Below are 13,525 nucleotides of genomic sequence, written 5' to 3' on the forward strand. Positions count from 1 at the left end.
TAATCAAGGCTATTTATGGAATCGACGATTCGTCATAGGAGTATTCGTCTGAAATATTTTCTCGTAAGAGAGAGCTTCGAGAAATCCGGAGCGCGTCGGATCTAGTTATTATTTGGTAGCAATGGCGGAGGAAAATAGGGTCGATTGGAAGTTTTCAAGCGGCCAGTAATCGCATCGATCCTTTTTTCTTTTTTTTCTTTTTTTTTTTGTTCCCTCCCCACCAATGAGAAGCCCGAACGATTCTATTACGACTACTTGCGATGGAAACACCGGTTCGCTTCCGGTCACCCGACACGCCGGAAGTCGGCTAGCAGAGGTTTAATGTCCGTGAAGGGGTTGAAGGGTTAAATAGCTCGTAGCGAAAGGGTTCGGGCGTCGTAAAACCCCGGGACGGAAGTCTTGTATCGACGCTCGTTCGAATCGAGTCGTTTCGGGGTCGTCCCGGGTCGCTACAACAATCACCGGATGCGTCAGCGGGAACGAGTTGAATTCCGAAGCGATCGAACAAATAGCGAGCCCGCTCGATACTTCAATGCGACGATATCGTTGTCATTATTGCGTTATCAAAGCGCCGCCGGTTACGCGCTTTAATATCCTGAGTAAATTTCAGTAATGGGATAAACTGCGATCTGAATATCACTGGCGCGTAAAGCGAGTGCAAAAATTCGATGAAATTATATATAATCCTCGCGATTAAAAAGTTCTTTTTGATTAAGCGCCGACCGTGTCAAAAACTAGCGATATTTCGAAATGAGCGAAAGAGCGAAAAGCGCGTGGAAACCTATTAATTTCTACTCTCGAGATTTTCTTCTTTTTTCTTTTTTTTTTATTTCCTACTCTTTTCGAAGGCCTGTCCCAGTTCGCCGAAGAACTGATCCGTCTTACCGCGAATATTTTAAGCGATTCCGATGTCGCGAATTATAAACAGGAAATTAAACGGCGAGCTCCTTACGGCAGCGCGACATGCAAAGTTTCTCTCCGCCGTCGCGGGGGATCGTCTCCCGCGATCCCCTTTTCTCCTTTTCGTCCGCCCGGTTCGACGTAAATGCCGCCGACTGATTCCACGTTACGGCCGGGAAATTAGAACGCGAGGTATATTGCACGTGGAAGTGCTTCGTTCCCGCGCGACTCGGGCCGGAGTTTCTCGTGGGACTCAATTACGAGCGCCCTTAGCCCCGCGCTCGAAGATTTTTCCGACGCAACGGAGCAAGTTTTCGCACTGAATGCGCCACTTAACCCCACGAGTGTGTGCTCACGGCGAACGTGCCGTTCACTTCGAAATTACAACCCGCCCAGCATACCGATCGCTTTAAGAATGCCGGCTTTATGAGCTCAGCCGATTCCCTGATATGAATTCGCAGCAGAGGCGAAACGTTGCGACCTTCCGTTCACGGTTTAAATATTTCTCCTGCACCTGCAGTTTATCATCTACCGCGGGGCACTCCGATCTTAGAACGTCCGACGCAAATGGAGAACTTTATTTTCCTTCGAACCGTCATCGTTTCTCGCGACAGTCCGTTCTTCGCCGTTGATTCGCGCAGGATTTTACGAGTCTACCCGTAAAGAAAGTTTTCAGACGCAGCCCTTCTCGCCCTTTCCCGCTTATTTCCTACTTCGCGGCTCCTCCAGGGCTTCTTTTCCTATCTGGCCGCAGCCTTTTGGGAGACGTCGTTATCGTTCGCCTCCCTGTCGTTCCCGCTCAGTAAGAGAGCGAGATATCGACTATTCCTTCCTTGGTTTATGCTCTTTGTCGGACGCCACGTACTTTCGAGGACTTATCTAATCCACATTCGATTCATCCCCTCGTTCTTTTTGCCATCCCCGTTAGATATCACATGACGCGAAACGATTTAAAAAGACAACGCAGGAATACGTTTCCCCGTAGAATTTAAGACTTTAACCTTGTTTTTATAATTTTAAAAGCGATTTTCTCACAAAATTTCATTGATTTTCTTTAGAACGCACGATTGGCGAGAAGCGCCAGGCGAGAATGCAAAGGGGACGATAAGTCATAAGTGGATCATCCCGATAATGCGTCGACGAGCCTGACGAGGTGGATCTACTTTCAGACGCTTACCGGAAACGCTTACGGAAACAATCGCTCGCTCGTCCTCTTTCATCCCCGTGAGAGATTTGAACAATAAGCGAAATTTCCTCATTAAATTTCCGGTGACGAAAACTTTCCGGATCGCACGTCTCAATAAGAGCACTGCCACGAGACTCGATTGAATCTTAACCGAGAAGTTCTCCAGTCGCAAAATGGTACGGTTATCTACTTACAAATTTTCCTCTCGAGAATTAAAAATTACTCGGAGAAACAGTGGAGACGCTTCGCGTGCGCTATTTATCGAAAGATCGTGCGCGTCTTTATAATTGGGTAACCTATCAACGTTGACGCGTTGCCGATTCAAGAGATCTAAGTATTAACTACGAAAAAAAAAAACCATGCGACTCACCGAACTGCATGAGCGTCAGCGGAGGTGTTGAGTTCTGCCGGTGACTGTAACAGAAAGAGAAAAATGTTATTGTAGACATGTACATTAATTATTAAAATTAATAAAGAGAATTGTAAAAATTTATATTAGAGATTTTATTCAAAAAATTGATTCTTACCTAAGAGTTGCTCCGCCGATGCAGGATGCCTATCCGAGGCCTGCTCCTCCTCTCAGCTGGGACGTGACGAGTCATCCTTCCGCGAACTGGAAACTCGCGAACACCCCGACCGTGATTCTATGATTCGCGAAAATTATTGATCATTTCTAAACGCACGTTACTGTCCGGTACTCGCGTTTAAAATAAAGCCCTGTCAAAAAATTACGACCGAATACTGTTCGGAATTTCCGCAGCGACCGACGAACCGCCGGCGGTTCGTTTTAATATTAATATCGGCGAAAACGGCACTGTAATATCTGTAACAGAAAAAAGGTACAAAGTGGGAATTAATGACATGCTGTAAATCAAGTCAGTTAAATAAAAAAAAATTCTTTTATTAATTTTATGTGAAGCCGAAGTGATCCTTACCTTCGAGTTGTTGCGTCGATGCCCGATGCCTATCCGAGGCCTCCTCCTCCTCTCAGGATGATCGGGGATGTAGAACCTGTAACATAAAAATTAATATTTAATTGCAGGAGAGTTCACATTAATATTTATTGAAAAATTATTAATATCAAAGAAGTGAGAAAAATCATTCTTACCGTGGAGCTGCTCCGTCGATGCCCGATGCCTTTCCGAGGCCTCCTCCTCCTCTCAGAACGTCTAGGATGGAATGCGGCACCTCACCTTCTCCTCATCTGAAACAGAAGCCAGAGCAACTATATTATTAAATGACGATGCTCGTCGGTGCGTTTTACCTACGTACACGACCGATAACAAGCGCGGTCAAGGTTACACTCGTGAACACCGCGTGGTATTTTCCGTCGCGACCGCCTAATCTCGCCCGCTGCTTAATCTCGCCTGCTTCTTAATCTCGCCCGCTTCACACCGACACGCGTAAAAACATTGAGTTGCTCGGAGCTTGACCCCAAGAAAGTCTACAGCGAACATTCGACGAGCCGAGATAATCGCCCCGGTGATACGCATATGCGTATAACACGTTAACGGGGATTAAACTTACTTGAATGGGACGGGAACTGTTCTCCCGTCGTCTCCGTGTGAAGAGAAGAGTGGAGGATGCGATTCGTGCCGGGATACGTCTCCGTACATCGACTTATCACCTCACTTCCGGTGTGACCGCGTGCTCTTTAATGTACGTGCTGCGTAATCTACCTGTGCCGGATGAGTGTAGTGGGGGAAGCACGTAGGCTCGCGCTCACCGCTAGCCGCCTAGCGCTCGTTCCCCCACCACCTATCTTCCTACCTGTCTCCCCGCGCTCTCTCTACCTGTCTCCCCGCGCTCTCCCTACCTGTCTCCCCGCGCTCCCTCCATACGTCTCACCCTAGCGCAGCATGAGTTTTAAGAGGCGATTTATGAGGCAATTAAACAATATTTTGGATAATCTCGGCACAGATATTTTATATTATATAGATAGATTTTCACGTAAACGTAATTAATCGCGCTTATATTCGTTGTTTAATTTAAAAAAAAAAAAAAAAAAAAAAAGAAAGAAAGATATGTACGTAAATATATTTGCGCCGTGTAGTTTTATTATTAAGCTTCGGTTTTTCTATTCGCTCGCATACATTCAAAGACCAAGCATTATTTTAGTATATCTGGAGTAGAATAAAACGTAATAAAATCTCTCGCGTTCTCTTTTTGTACCCCTTTTCTCCCGCGCATCTCATTCTTTGCGTTTCTTCTCGCTAGCGGTTACATCAAAGAACATATTCGCAAACTCCGGACGCGTTTGCACACGTACGTTAAATAGAAGGCCATAAAAATTTTTGCAATTCCGCGCCGTAGTCACCGGAATGTGATCCATCCGCGAGCAATCGACGAACTGTTTGGAACTGTTTTCATTCGCTTTTGCTGGCACTGGCGCGGACCCGGCAGAAACGGACGGATCGTAGGGGGAATTGCGGAATACGATTTTACGCCGGAAGAAATTTCCTTCCAAGGGAAAGAAGATCGCTTTGCCGCAATTGCTTCGCGCAGCTTTGCTAACGGTATTGACTATTTACGAGTCGCAACTGCAAAGTCAATAGCTCGACGTGAACGTAATTTTTTTTGCGGCTCTTTGCATAAAATGTATATATGACTCGCTTGCGCATCCGGACCCGAAGAGACGTATGGTGCAACGTTAAACACGCGCGAGTTAAGGGGCCTGTCGAGAAAATTTTTGCCGTGGAAAAATCTGCGCGAGATAGACGAAGCGATTCATACTTTTCGCACGTTTGGATGTTCGATAATGTCGGAGAGAACGTTACCCTATCTACGACGAGGGTTCTGCATAATGTCTCCCACTGAATTTCACCGAATGGGATTCCGTTACCGCGTGGGAGTTCTTCGACGAGTGTCCCGTCGCCGACGAGTACAAATCGTCGATACATAAAGCGATTCGCATTACGAAACTTTTTTCGCGCCCTACGTATAAGCGTCAGGGAAGTCGTTCGGGGACCGGTCGGGACAAGTGATACACGCCGCCGAGCGATCAGAGACAGACAGTAATTTATTGCCGTCCGCCATCCGGACCCGTGAGAAATGCGAGAGACGATCCGCCCTTCGCCGCACACGTCGCGAACCCGTCCGCGAAATTCAGCCCTAGCGATAAGCTAAATTCAGTAATCGCGTCCTTCTCGTCTTAAACGTCACGTGTTCGTTTACCCTCGAGCTATAATCAGTCACGAAATCTGTGATATTTTCCGCCTGACTGCCGAAATGTCGAGATATAAAATATGATTTAAATTCAATTAAAGATTTATTCAAATTAACATTTTATTTAAATTAAAATTTATTACTGTTATAATTTTTTTTCTTTCTTTCTTTTCTTTTTCTTTTATTCTCGTGATTAGTGCGGCTCTTTATCATTTGTTACCGCTTGTGATCTTTATAAAGCAAATTAACAGCTCCATATTGATTCGATGAATATTATTGAATTATGGCCTCGATATTTCGCCGGGATACGAGTGCTAAATAAATAAAAACTTTTAATTGAACAACGCATCCTCTCGTGAAGACTCGCGGGATCCATTCGCCAGGGAGCCGAGCGTAATCAAAGGAAGTTATAATCCGCCGTGATAGAGAGCGTGGCAAATAATACGACTGAAATTGGGACGAAATTGGGACGAACGGCGATCGAGGATCGGCAAAAAAAAAAAAAAAAAAAAGAAAGAAAGAAAAAATTATTTCCTGTCGAAAGAAAAATCGGGGAGAAAATTCGGAGTCGAAGTCATCAGTTTCTCTTATTTCGGGAAAGAAATATTTGCGAGATCGGCTCACTTTGCTGCGCGCGGATAATTAATATTAATTAATTCCGTCTGCCTTTGCCTCGCAGCCGTAAAAAGATAATTGCCTTACTTTCATGCGCACCGGCGATGAATGTAGAACGTCCGATTCGTAAAAAATCGGGTGATTTCCCTAGAGTTATTGAAGGAGCTCTAATTACCGCGCCGATTAAGCGGGTCGAAGACGGGGGCTCCATTTCGAGTCCGCCGAAAGTGGAGCTCTATTACTGATTCCCGTACTTTCGCAGCATCCCGTGCAACTCACGCTCGCAGGGTAACTGTATAATCGGGAGGAGATATTGGGCCGGGCGCGATGTAGCGGGAGATTAAAAAGTAATTGGACGAGGCCACTATTCACCGGGACGGAAGCCACAATGGACGCCTTCTGGGAACGACCCGAAGAGAGAAAGAACGGTGGAAGGAACGGAGGAAGAAAGCGGCGCAGGGAGGAAAAAAGAGGGGCCGCCTTGTAACTAATTTAAGAAAGTGCTCCGACACGAGCGAACGTATCGAATCCGCGCGCCCGCTTCCTTCCGGTCGACGTTCACTGACCACTTCGTCTTTCCTCCTTACGGCGCCAGGCGCAAAGGGCGGGACGGGGGGGAGGAGGAGGAGGGGAGGAGTACTCCTATCACCGAGAGTAGATTCAGAGGACTCCACATCGTAAAGTCAATGAGAGTTCTGTCCCTTACATTTTTCAAGGGCCGGATCGAAGACGCGATAAACAACTGTCCGTCCCTGATCGCGCTTGTTCCGATTCCCTCGATAAATCTCCGGGCGTCCTACGGGAATCTTCAGCGACTACTCGCGCTCACCCTGGTAATGGGATGTGTTGCTACAAAGGCAAGTAAACTAGACGCGGAACGAGCGAGAGGGTTTCTTCTTCAAATCTATTGTTTCCCCTTCGACGAGAGCTAATTACTTTGACGCTCGCCTTTGTCCGGCGAGTTACTTTGTTAAATAATCGCCGCGGCGACTCGGCCGTTGTTTTCCCTCTTCCGAGTTCTTTGATTATTCGAAAATCGAAATTCACCCTCGACTGCCGCGTTCAGCGCTTTCTCCCTGTCGGTGCGTCGCTTCGTGTCCCAAAAATTATTGCCAGCTGCGCTATTTCCGCGACGTTCGATCACGCTCTTGGGACTACCCCGGCCGTTTCGACTGGACCCGCCGGTAATTTGCATGCCCGCGCAAGAATTGGCCCAGAAGTGCACGTTACGTCAGCCGATGTCACGACCGTACGGAATTATTCGGAGGACCCGATTTCCACTTCGCGGCACGCCGGAAATATTTCGAGACGTTCTACTGGCAACGCGGTTTGACCCCCCGATACATTTCGAGCAGGCATTATATTTCAGTCCCACCGATACCGTAATCAAAAGTTAAATACCGCCGAAAAAATTGAAAATGTAACTTCCAAAGTTGTTTCTTCGTTAATTTTAAACTTTTATTCGGGGAAACCTTGACTAATTTCGTTCTAAAGGAACTTGACGAAAATTTGTTCGCACACTTTGTTCAAGATCTCAAGAGACGTCGGGAATAACGAGAGGATCGGTTTTGAGACACCCTGTACGCATTGTCGGTGAGAGAACAACGGATCAACCGTTTGAACGTCACGGAACAAGTACCCGCAAGCGTCCCTTGAGCATGACGACGCTGTTAGGCGCATAATCAGGCTGTCGAAGTCGCCGGCGCGATTTAATGAGCTCAACAAGCGCGTCGTCAAGGTCTTTGTGCATTAGAACAGTTGAGGTTGATGTCAGGTTTCAAATATAAACGGACGAGTGACTAAACAGACAAACTAGTTAAAAAAAAAAAATTTCTAATTATGCGATTACGCGTGCGAATCATAATCACATATGAAATAATTTTATTATACTAGAATAAACTTCGCGCGCGCTGTTATTAAAAAAAAATCCTAATTGCAAATTAATAAAATAAAATACGACGCGAGTGAAATAATTTTTTTAAACAAATATAAACGGTCTATAATATTTCCAAGCGTATATAAATTGCACCACGATATTTCGAGAGGCTAAATCTGATTTAGAAGCGAGCCCGCTGATAAGAAGAGAAATGAAATGGAAGATTTGCGTAAATTTGCGATTAAGTAAAATGAATGATCGTGCATTCCCAAGGAGTTCTATCGAAGCTGGCGGTAAAAAAAAAAACATTTGGCACGATCTCGGCCGAGTCTCGTGCCATTATTTTTATTAAATATCAAGACTGGTATGATTTTTATCAGGCAGTCTGGGGTTATTTATATGAATTAATAGAAGGGGAAAAGAGAACACGGGAAATGGTGTACAGAGGAAAGACTCCTGCTAAGGACAGAAATCCCGTAAGTTACGGTCGACCGAACGTAACAAACGGCAGGCTAGACGGGAGAAAGAGCCCGACCGGTCACACGACCGCAGGGATAATCCCCGAACACTATTCCTCCCTATAGAGACCTACTGCCAGGACGTACATTCGGTCGGGATAGATCTGTAATAAGATTCGTCTTCGTATAGTCTGTCGGGCCTTCGATTCGAAAATGTCGCCGAAAAGTGAGAGTCCGAAATATCGCATTGTTTATTTTACTCTGACATCTTTTTACGTTAGTTTCCATCAAATTTTCCGCGAATATACAAAGTAAACCTCGTTTTTTTTTTTTCTTTTTTTTTTACTCGCTGAACGAAATATTTATCGGTTCTCGTTATGGAAAAATACATCGATATCCAAATCCGGAATATTCTTATTTATGAAATAACATCATGAATGCAGCATGCGCCTCCCTCCCCCCGCCTATTCCTCCTCCTTCAATTACGGCTGATGTCCTTTTTACCGGGAGCTGCCTGGAATTCATCCCGACGCAATTTCGTCGGATGCGACACCGGCGTCCGACCGAAGCAAACAAATACGGATTTATCGGGGCTCCGCCTCGAGGAAAGAGGATTTAGGGTGAAACGTGTCGCACTTGCCGCGACGGGTACTCCTCGTCTTAAGGCCAACAAGTCGCGCCACGTCTCCGCTCTCCTCCGCTCACAGATCTTTCTGCGCGCAACGCCTTACACATCACCGCGATATTACGGTCACCTACTTTTACTTCGACTCCCGGACGTGGAAGGACCTCGAAATCAGAATCGCCTCGATTTGCCTGTTTTCCGTCGACATTATTTTTTAACTGGCAAATATATCTTCCATTCGAAATCGAATTGCAACTACGAGCGGGGTAATCGACGCTTTAATTTCAGGCGCGAATTTTTAATTCGTCGGGGAGCTTAATTTAGGATTAATTATCGAGCCGTTTAACGCGCCGGAGTACTTTATATCCGCGGTGACAGGCGCAAACTTATTTCGCCGCTGAAGCGTCAACGAAACCCAATATGCGATCCGCGATGGCTATTGTAAACCGATACATATGACACGCCAGAAGTGAAAGGGCTAATCCGCACGCGCCAGGATCTCACCAAGTGTCCGCCGCCGCCGCAGCGTCCTGCACGAGGATGCGCGCGAGAACGAAAAGCCCGTGGGAACTGACAGTACGGTTACACCGCCTTGTCCTTACACACTTACTTAGGGTCATACTTTCTTGTCATTGTTTGCAGCCGAGCAAATCCCGAGGAAAATCTCAAAGTTCTTGTCCTGCGAGGTTCGACTTGGCAGTTTCCGTGTAGTCTGAACTGGGTCGATCGAGCGATAAAAGCGTAATTGCGCCCTTATAAATGTCATTTTGCGAATACGAAATTGGAAAGCACGCGAGGTCGTGAAATTTTTGTACGGTGTAAAATTTTTTTTTCTTCTTTCTTTTTTTTTTGTTTTTTTTTTTTACAAATTAGGATATGTTTCACGACGAACGGTAAGTAACCTACTTTCGGCGGCAACAGAACACATCTCGCTTCGAAATCCTTGAAGGAAAATCTCGCATCACTCTTGCATGGCGCAGCCTCGTTTCCTCCGAACTTGCTTTCCAATTTCCCCGGGCTATAGGAAAACTGCTGATTCCTTCATCGGCGTGAACATCCCGCTCAAATGTACCGTGGTTTATTAATACTCGAAACCGTTGTAAAATTTTAAAGCGCAAACTTAGTGTGATTGAAAGAATTTTACTTGATATTTTCTTCCCATCCGAGGTAAATATTTGATGGCTCAAGCATGGATTCTTAAATAATTAATAATATCTCGCCGAAAAGTGCGGCTTTGATAAATTTCGAGGAGCCGAAAGTATCGGGGAGTCTTAAAATCTTGAAATACCCCGGTGAAATAAAGTCACGCGTTTTTCTGTCTCGATTGACTCGTTCGCTCGAGAAGCCCCGTCAAATGGGTCGGTGCTCTTTAAAGATCTCGCGGACGACGATGATGAAAAAGAATAGGCTTATTGTTAGTTCAAGGAGCGGCCTGCAACTTTTACAAGTTCACGTCTCTTTCGCGAATACGAGCACTTTGCAAACACTCGTACATCTCGCACCTCGGCAAGAATCGAGCCGTCTCCGGCTTCTGTCCGTCCCCTTTCATCTTCCCTTTCCCTTTTCGTCTCAAACGATTTCGCGGTGACCGAAGATCAACAGACGAGCAGCGCGTCAAAAGCCTTAATTAAAACCGATGAAATATCTATCGCGATCCACTTTGCGTGCAAATAAACACGCTAATTATTTCCGTTTTAATTCCGTTTATTTTATCGCGAATTTTAGGAATTTATTAAGTCCGCCGATAGATTTTTTAATTTCGACAATCTCTCAATTTTTTTTATCAATTTGTTTCACAATTTTTACGAGATGGTAGCCGGGACTTTTTTCTTTTTTCCCCCCCTTCGCCAAATACGCGGAGCTAAATTTCTCTTTCAAGTCGCGTCCTTCGTCCGTAGTTCGACGCTCGACAGAATCCTGTCGGACGCCTCGTTGCGCCCGAGAAGACGGTGTGCGAAAGTTCGATTAGAGCCGGGAAATTTGCGTGCCGACGTGCTCCTCCGCTCCACGCCAATTCGTTTCGAGGAGCGACGCCCGCCGTGGAACATTCGGAAACTACGGCAGATATTTTCATCTCCCCGAGAAACGGGATTTACGATTAAAAGAAAAGTTCTCGGCGATACTAAGTTAATGTTTGACGGGCGATCGTCCGCGCGGAATCTTATATGTTTAGAATATATCAAAAGTCCGCGCAAATCTTTCAAGTTTTTTTTCCCGCAATCGAAAAAAGAAGACGCGGATGATTTAAACGTCGCCGTTTCACCGCGACGCTAATTACTTTTCTCGTTTGACTCACTTTGCGTCGAGAGTGAAGATCGGGTGTCGAAAAGTTATAAATTAACTTATTTTAAACGACGAAGTTATCGCGATGTTTCGGTAACATTTTCGAAGTTATTACCCGAACGTATATATATTATACGTTATTATTAAACAAAGGACGTTTAAAGTGCCATGCAAGATGTAATTATGCACCTCCGGTTCGTTACTGGAAATTATTACATGCAAAATAGTTTCCTTTAACGTAGAAGTAAATTAAATAACACGCCCACAGCACATCTAGTAGTATCAAAAACACGTGACTGCGATTGATTGAGTATTGCGAGATAATTAATACCAGTGAACTGTAATTGAAATCTTTCCCGTTAATTTTTACGCTGGTGCTAGCGCATACTTTTTCCCCGTTTATATTTCAAGAACGAGCTGCAGTCGAAAAATACGATAAATTTTTATACAAAAAGTCGACGGTATTGCAAACAATATTGGAGTAATACCACGCATAAATATGAAATTGTTTCAAAATCGAGAGAGCTAATTTGCCGCATGTTTTCTTGAAATTGCAATTGCCCGTGCAAATCGTCATTTATATGCGATTCACGAGCGAAGTATTTCCGCCAATTATAATGAAATTTCCGGCAGTTGGAAGTGTGCGTCGTAAATGTAACCGTGGATCGTAACTTTAAATCAGATATAACTATGAATAGATTGCGACTTATTTCTCTTAAACGACAGGTTTGCAAGGGAAACTATTTACTATAATGTGAAATTAACGAACGCAATGTTTATCACTGACTCGCGTGGTGTAAATTATTTACGCGCGGCCTAAAAAAAATTTTTTTACAACATTTATTTCGCTTGCAAATAAATTCAAGCGTTCTTTTTTTTTTATTTTTTTTTTCCCCTCAGAGCGGAATACGGACACTTGTGAATAAAGCAGGCTCGTGTCTACGCGTATTAAATATTTAAAGAGGATATAATGACGAATATGAGAAAGAAGTAGAATTATTAAAATGGTGACCGTTTCAGCTTCCAGCTAATATGCCCCAATTTTCATCGCCGGGAATTCAGGTCGCAGCGCTCGCGGAGTTAATTTTAATCGCAATCAAATCGAGACACAGCTTCTTGGAGGACTTAGAAAATGAGTTCCGTTATCCAAGTAGGACATCGCGGGAGCGGCAGTCGGTTTCTATGAATTTTAAAGTTGTGCCGCCCGGGGTCGGCGATTTTCCGATCGAGCGGTCGCCCGCCAGCTATGACGAAGAAACCCACGAGGATACGGTGTCCCCGCGGGTCCTGCGGAACGCGCGTCGCGATAGACAATGATAAGAAGGAACGGACCGAGGTAAGCGCCCGGACACATTGGGGTCGTAAATCGCCGAAACGGCCGAATCCTCGCCCTCGTTTTACGCAGCACCGACCGCAGGGACATGCGGTCGGTCCATAACTTTCGGGAATCGCTTACGGAATCCTGCGATTCTTACACTTCCGTGTCATAAAAGAAAAAAAAAAGAAAAAATAGAAGCGTACAATGAAGTTAACGGATGCATATATTAATGTCAATGCAAAACTTCGTTGTTAAAAAAAGTACGATAAATTAATTAACTGTAAGAATATATAATATTTATAATAAATTATTTATAAAAAAAAAATAAAGAATATGCAATAAGAAAATATCTAAAAATACATATTCTTGCGATACAGAAACGCATCCGTAACTTTATCCGTAAATTGCACGGAGCAGGCAGCTGTGTGTTATCAAAATAAAAATCGTTCGCTATTAGCCGGGAGTCGAAACGGAGGGGGGAAGGGGGAGGTAAACCGAGACGAGAGAAATTCCATTAAGGTGACGATCCGTTTATTAATTTTTTCGACGGCTGGCTCGGTCTCTTTCGATGGGCTCGCTCGGCCGGCCGTTTGACAAATGCATCGCCGATGGAGTGGCGCAACGATACGCGGCGTATTTCGATTCGGTGGGAAACTGGGAATCGGGATGGATGGCCTCCGCCGAGCGAGCAGTATCCGCAATTTCGTCGGCGGAAAACGCAGAGGCGCCCGGATGATACTCGCGCGGCGAAATGGCGAGATCCGCGAGCCAAATCTCGCGAGTCACGGCAAACACACAGGACTCGTATTTATATTTTAGTCGTCACTTTTCGCCCCGAAGAAATGAAAGATATTCGAGACAGACTTTTTTATCTCAAGCGAAATAATGTGAAATTCAAGATAAAAATGCGAATGCTTGAGAAAGCGGAAAATGTTTCTTTAAAAAAAAAATTAATAATAATAATAATAGCAGTCGACCGTAAATTATTAACAGGAAGAGATAAGTCTTAATTAAGGCGTGGACGTAATCGGGAATACTTTCGAGTCAAGCTGGAAAGGCGATACGCTTGGATATTGTCGGCGCATCGTAAGTATCTCGG

General features: G+C 44.9%; 1 long non-coding RNA gene across 1 annotated transcript in view; it reads right to left on the reverse strand.

Moving 5' to 3' along the window:
• Positions 1-2,997: 2,997 nt before the first annotated feature.
• The window catches only part of LOC139111460 (uncharacterized), a 29,969-nt gene continuing 19,441 nt past the window's right edge, over positions 2,998-13,525 (reverse strand). Inside the window, exons 4-5 of the long non-coding RNA XR_011547210.1 lie at positions 3,195-3,290; positions 2,998-3,097 (exon numbers count right to left, since the gene is read on the reverse strand). This is a non-coding gene — a long non-coding RNA (uncharacterized lncRNA). The remainder of the gene's footprint in view (positions 3,098-3,194; positions 3,291-13,525) is intronic.

The sequence above is a fragment of the Cardiocondyla obscurior genome, linkage group LG24, assembly GCF_019399895.1.
Source record: "Cardiocondyla obscurior isolate alpha-2009 linkage group LG24, Cobs3.1, whole genome shotgun sequence".
NCBI lineage: Eukaryota > Metazoa > Arthropoda > Insecta > Hymenoptera > Formicidae > Cardiocondyla > Cardiocondyla obscurior.